This window comes from Ceratotherium simum, chromosome 7 (assembly GCF_057802395.1).
Source record: "Ceratotherium simum simum isolate JZ-2026a chromosome 7, ASM5780239v1, whole genome shotgun sequence".
NCBI classification, from domain to species: domain Eukaryota; kingdom Metazoa; phylum Chordata; class Mammalia; order Perissodactyla; family Rhinocerotidae; genus Ceratotherium; species Ceratotherium simum.
In genome coordinates, this window is record NC_141906.1 from 22,427,599 (window position 1) to 22,434,140 (window position 6,542).

The window sequence follows — 6,542 nt, forward strand, 5'->3', positions numbered from 1 at the left end:
GCCTTATGTTACACCACTAACACTGTTTCTGGGTCAGGCTGACTCCTGAGGCAAAAGGAACTACTCTGTACTGGGGAAGCTTAAGGTTTCTTTTCTTCTCCACCAACACCCCTACTCTCCCCAGAATTTGCTGTTCTATTACAAAACCAACTGCTAACATAGAGCTAACCCATTTGTGGAGCTGTTGCTGTTCTAAGCGCTTTACAAGCATTAACTCATTGAATCCTCAAAGTAAGGCTATCATTACTCTGGTAGAGACAGGTGCTTTTATTATCTTCATCTTATAAGTCAGAAGGTTGATGCCTGGAGAGAGTAAGTTACTTGCCCACGGTGACACAGCCAGTAAGTAGGAGAGCTGGGGTTTGAACACAGGCAGTCTGCCTAGAGACACCACACTGTCTGACTGACCAGGCCCCTGTTTCAGGCAAGTTCTAGAAATGGACTTGTAATGTAATATTAAGTAAAATCACAGTTTCAAACAGAACAAGACTTTGGCAATTATGTATTTGGAGATTGATTGAGTTTTAGGATTATAATAATGCAAATATAAGGTTGGAAAACACTGGGAATCTGTTGTAACAGCCCATGGCTATAATAAAAATGTACTAACAAGAGCAAGCAGGCTTCAATGTTTTCTCTGCCTCTACTCTTTTCTACTATCAACTTGATTTCTCTGGATACAGTGAGCCACCATCTGTCTATACTATGCCCTCAGCTATGTTAAATCTTGGGAATTGAATTCCCTGAAAGCATTCAGAAAGAGATTTACTAATGAGGAGCCCATTATGTGTGATTGGAGAGAGGAGGGGTCCAAGAAGAGTGGCTCTTCTGCAGCCTTTGGTAGGTGATAGCCTGGACCTCTTAGTATTCTCCTCACCTAAGTTCCCCTCTACACTCTGGTGAGTGGCTTTACTTGAAGCCTACCATATTTTTGACCAATATGCCTATGTAACTTCCTGTGTTTTCATAGTATGTCATCGGGAAGGAAAGGAAGACAAGTCAGTGTTGTCTCACTATGCTCCACCTGAGCCTTTCTGTTGTCTCTTCTGAAACAGATTTACATGTATATCTTAAGGATCAAGTAGAAGCATGAAAATGGATTGGTATAATATCCTGTGACATGTTACTTTATATAGTGATGGATCCTTGAACATAACATTGTATTTCCTACACTCTGTCTCTACTAAACATTTGATTCCATTCAGAATCCCATATCAGAGTCCTCACTCTAATTTATCAACTATCTGTGAGGTACACTTGATTATTTTTCCCCAAATTAATTATGTTGTTGCATAACACTTTTCCTAAAACTTAGGAACTTAAAGCAACAAACATTTATTTTTCCACAGTCTCTGTGGCTCAGGTATCCAGGCATGGCTTAGCTGGGTTCTGGCTCAAGGTTTCTTATGAGGTTAAAGTCAAGATGTGGGTCAGGGTTATGGTCTCATCTGAAGACTTGACTGGGGGAGAATGCTCTCTCAAGCTCACTCATATGGTTGTTTGCCTGCTTCAGTTCCTTGTAGGCTGTTGAACTGAGGGCCTGAGTTCTTGCTAGCTATTGGCTGGAGACCTCCTTCAGTTCCTTGCCATGCAAGCCTCTCCACTGGGCAGCTCACAACATAACAGCTGGCTTTCCTTGGAGTGAGTCTGTAAGAGAGAATGCCCAACATGAAATCCACAGTCTTTCTGTAACCTTATCTTAGAAGTGACATCCCATCTCCTCTCCTGCATTTTATTCGCTAGAAGTGAATCACTAAATCTGTTCCATAATCAAACAAGCGGGTTTATACAAAGGCATGAATACGAGGAGGTGAGGATCATTGGGGGCCATCTTAGAGGCTGCCCACTACATCCATTAGGACAGGGTCATTCTAGCCCAGAATTATTTATATTTAAGCATGTAATCTAGTACTCCCCAAATTCTCCATCTTTTGAGTCTTACATTTTGCATAATATCCAAATAAGATGATTCAAGCAACTATCCCAATACTATACAAAGTACACCTACCTCTGCCACTGGTATAGTTCCTTGGATTCCAGGGAGGGTTTATGTTCTGATGAGTCTATCCTAAATCCTATTTCCTCCTTATAGCCTGCTTCTAACAGGTTTTCTTTGCTTCCGAGTCTGCAGTGGACTCTTTTCCTCTTCCTTCATACCCACAAAGTACAACTCACAGTAGGTTATTTTAGATAACGGATGTCTACTGATGGTTTAAAGATAATAGGAGGTAATTATAGTCAATAAAAGAAACACCCTCAAATTAAAAGAAGACGTCATTGTTCCTGGAAATATATTGGCCATTCTCCATCATTAGGAATTTCTCACTGTCTAGGACCCTCTGAACTAGCTTAACCTCCTGACATGTTGCTGGAGCTGTTCACCCTCTCTAGCTCTGTCATACATCTCCTATTTCTTCCTAACCCTCTAGAAACTCAAAGTTTCTTCTTAGTTTGTTTGCTTTGGGTACCTTGTGCTAGGTTGGGATCATCCTAACCCAAGTTTGAGATTTTAGTAATGTTGACTCTTGAATGGGAAGGAGTTGAAGAATCTACCTGTCTTCTGGGGCAGCTTCATAGCCTCTATGTAAAATTTTCCACTTTCTACTCGAAGACCAAATATATCTACATCCTTAGGGACATTGAGAAAAGGCAGCCTTGGCAAAGACACAAAAGTTCCTATTGTGCCTTTCCCCTGGATGACAAGTGCCTACACATCTAATATTTACACTATCAAGTAGAGCCATTCAAGCAGCAGGCCAAGAAAATTTGTTTCAATGTGAATTTCTGTGTCTACCTAGACAAAGAGGCATTTGGCCGCTTCTATTTATTAAAGTTCTTCCTGGTACCCTGTTACAAGAGTATGATCTCATTTTAGAAAGAAGAAACTCTATATTCATATAACTATATAGAAACAAATCTAGAAGAAAAATACAACCAAGCACTAGAGTAGTTACAGCTGAGGAGTGAGGTTATTTTGAAGGAGTTCTGTGAGATGGGGAATAGAAGTTCTAAGTAGTGAGAGGGAGTCTTACTTTATATAGCATATATGTCCGTATATTTTTAAATAATAAATGTATTATTTTTGTCATAGTATTTAAAATTTAAGAATAAAGCATCCTGGCACTAAAGAAAAAGAAAAATTATAGACAAAGAAACAAAGCCCAGCTTCATAATACTTCTCAGCAATGCTAAGTACCAGAAAATAATGGAACAATATATTACGGTTTGATGGAAAAAAAAGTGTATCAGAAGAATTTTGTTTTCAGCTACTTTTCCATTCCTGATGGCAACAGAAAGATATCCTCAGATATGCAAAAGTTCTGCAAGGAAATCATGCTCTTACTCACATGGAAAAATATTTGTATGTAGTATAATTACTTCTGTATCATATTCCAGCTAATCAGGTAAAGACTCAAAATGAAGAGTCAAAGAATGTGTAATGCATAGTATAATATGAATGAAGAAGAATGTAAATATCAATAAAAGAGAGAATTCATTAATCTAGTCAACAAATATTTACTGAATACCAATTGTGTGTCAGCACACATCTAAGATCTTAAATGCATCGTCAGCAAATAAAACAAAGACTTCTGCTCTTATGGGGCTTTCCTTATACTTCTATAATATGCTACATGGTCCCATTAAAAAAAAACAGAGGGGTACCTAATAAGGGGACTCTAGAGTATGGGGAACGGGGTGGCCAGGTCATGATTTCTGCAATTTAGAATTTTACATTTTAGAGATAGATGTAAAATCTTAAATAAATCAATGAAAATGATATAGTAGTATATTAGAAGAATACTATGTCCAGAAGAGTATGTAGATTTTATTCGTGGAATATAACATTCACTTATTAGTAGTAAATTTATTAATATAGTCCATCAATAATAGGTCAAAGGAGAAAAGCAACGTAATCACTCCTGCAGGCTCCCTATAATCATCCCATAAAATTTAATATCTATTTCTGATAAAAGTCTTGGAAAATAAGCAAAGGAGGAAATTTCCTTAACATTAGAATGAAGACACAATGCAGTCTATAGAGAAACTGGAATATAGTGATGTACACCTGAAATTTACACAGTGTTGTAAGCCAATATGACCCCTATAAAATAATCTTTAAAAAAAATCTAGAGGCAACATTCTGAAGGCTGAAACACCAGAAATATTTCCTTTATAGTTAAGGGACAAAAAAATAATCATTAATTCCTTCATTATTATTTCACATTACTTTGTAAATTTGCAGTGCAATAATAGAGTTAAAGGGAAATAAGCTGCAGCTATTAAAGTAAGGAGAAAAATACTTTACAAATTATTCATTTGTTGATCTAGAAGATCTAAGAAATTTTTAATAAAAATTATCAGATATTAGAACCAATTAGAGAAGTTAGGAAAATGTCCAGATGCAAACATAAATGTAAAATATTAATTGTTGATCCTTTTCACCAGGAATATCAAAATTATGATAGTAAACTATTTTATTCTATATCATCAAAATAATTAAGAAAACTTACAAATATCTCTAATAAGAAATCTGTGAAAAACGATTTAGAGAATTGTGTGTCATCTATATGAATAAAATGTATGGCGAGATATACCATGTTCCTAAATGGGAATACTAAATATTTATAATATTTAGGTAATTATTTAATTCTTTTCAAATAATTTAAAAGTTTAATGTGATTCCAATAAAAATTTTCTAAAAGAGTTCTAATTTTTCTTGACAAAGTGAAAATATAGCTCATTAAAAAAGTATACAGTTTTGAATAGTAAAAAAGTTCCAAAAAGACAAAATAAAATAAGATGAAAAGAGTAATGAAGAGAGATTTGTCTTACAAGATAATAAAGCCTACAATAAACTTTTAGTTATCAAGATGCTGTGTATCTAGGGCAAGAATTGATAGTTTGATCAATGAAGCAATATAAACATTTTAGAAACCAACACTCCTACATGTAAGAATTTAATATATAGTTAAATATCCATCATAAATCAATATGTAAAGGGAGGAGTATTCAATAAATGATGTTGGAACAACTGGTTACATCTTCAGGGAAAAATAAAGCTGGATTGAAATCACTTAGTGACATGCTTAAAAGTTAGACAAAATAAAACTAAACCAAAGTAAGTGAAACAAAACTAGAATAAACTATAAATGAGCATTTTGTACACTCCAGGAATGGACAATTTTTTCTAAGAATGAAAGACATGGAAGAAATCACAAAAAACAAACAAAAAACAGTAGATTTAATTACTTAAAAATCTAAGTTACCATAAAATAAAATTAAAAGAAATTTGACAACCTAGGAAATTATTTGTAGACCAAGACTTAATCTTCTTAAAATATTTTTTCACATTGCTGTCAAATCAAGAAGGAACACACTATTATCTCAATAAAACATAATGGATAAAGGACATGAACAGATAATTCACCAAAAAAGCATAAGCCTAAAAATATGAAAAAAATAAAATGTTTGATCTTTTTAATTATGAGAAATGTGGGTTAAAATAACAGTGAAACTGTGTTTTTCTGATTCCGAATTTGAAAAAAAAATTTAAAACCTGTAATACTCAATGTTAGTGAGGGTTATACTAGCATTACGTACAATCCTGTCTGGAAAATGATTTTGGAAAGGTATACCAAAGTAGTTAAATATTAATATCCTTTGACTTAAGTAACCTTATTAATTGGAATTTATGTTTTTAAAATAGGAGATATTTAGAAACAGTTTAATTATCTAACAATAGGGAAGAATCATTAAATGTTGATAGATTAACAATTTTTTCAGCAATTATATCATATTCTCAAAGAAATTATTTAGTAACATTGAAAAATATTCTCAATGCAAATGAAAAATTGCTTATATACCATGATTATAAATTTGTGTATATTTATGCATGCACACATGCAAATACCAACACGTGCATATATAAAAATGACCACAGGAAAATATTCAAAACCTAATTTTATCTTTATGGGTGGATTATGAATTTATTTTCTTTTATTCTCTTTATTTTTCTGTAATTTTGAAAATACTGAGAATATTATATTTTTATAAGAATTAAAGAATCGTTGAGAAGAAGGATAAGGGGATACTACTAAAATCTAGGAGACATTCATTTATATACTCATTCAACAAACATTTACCAAGTGTCTGCTAGTGCCAGACACTGCAGCTCCTCAGTATACAAAGGGTGAACAAACAGGCATGAATCCTTTCCCAACAACCTTACTTACAGTCCCCGTATCTCTCAAGATTTGTATTTCTGGTTTCCAGCCTTTCTTTTGCTAGTACTATCTCAGTCAGAATAAATAGGTGGCATTTTTTTCATACTCAGCAAAAAAAATCAGCTTGCTTTCCCGCAAAGAAAACCTAGCAACCAATTCTCTTAACGTCCTATCCTTTTGCTCTAATAGGCAGACCTCCCCTGGAGCTAACTTTTTTCCTGAACGATGACTCTGTCATCAGCAGCAGCCAAATTGCCAAATGACACCTTCCTTTCTCTCTGATGTGTTCCCAGCCTAGGAGCTCAGTTTAGCAGAGTT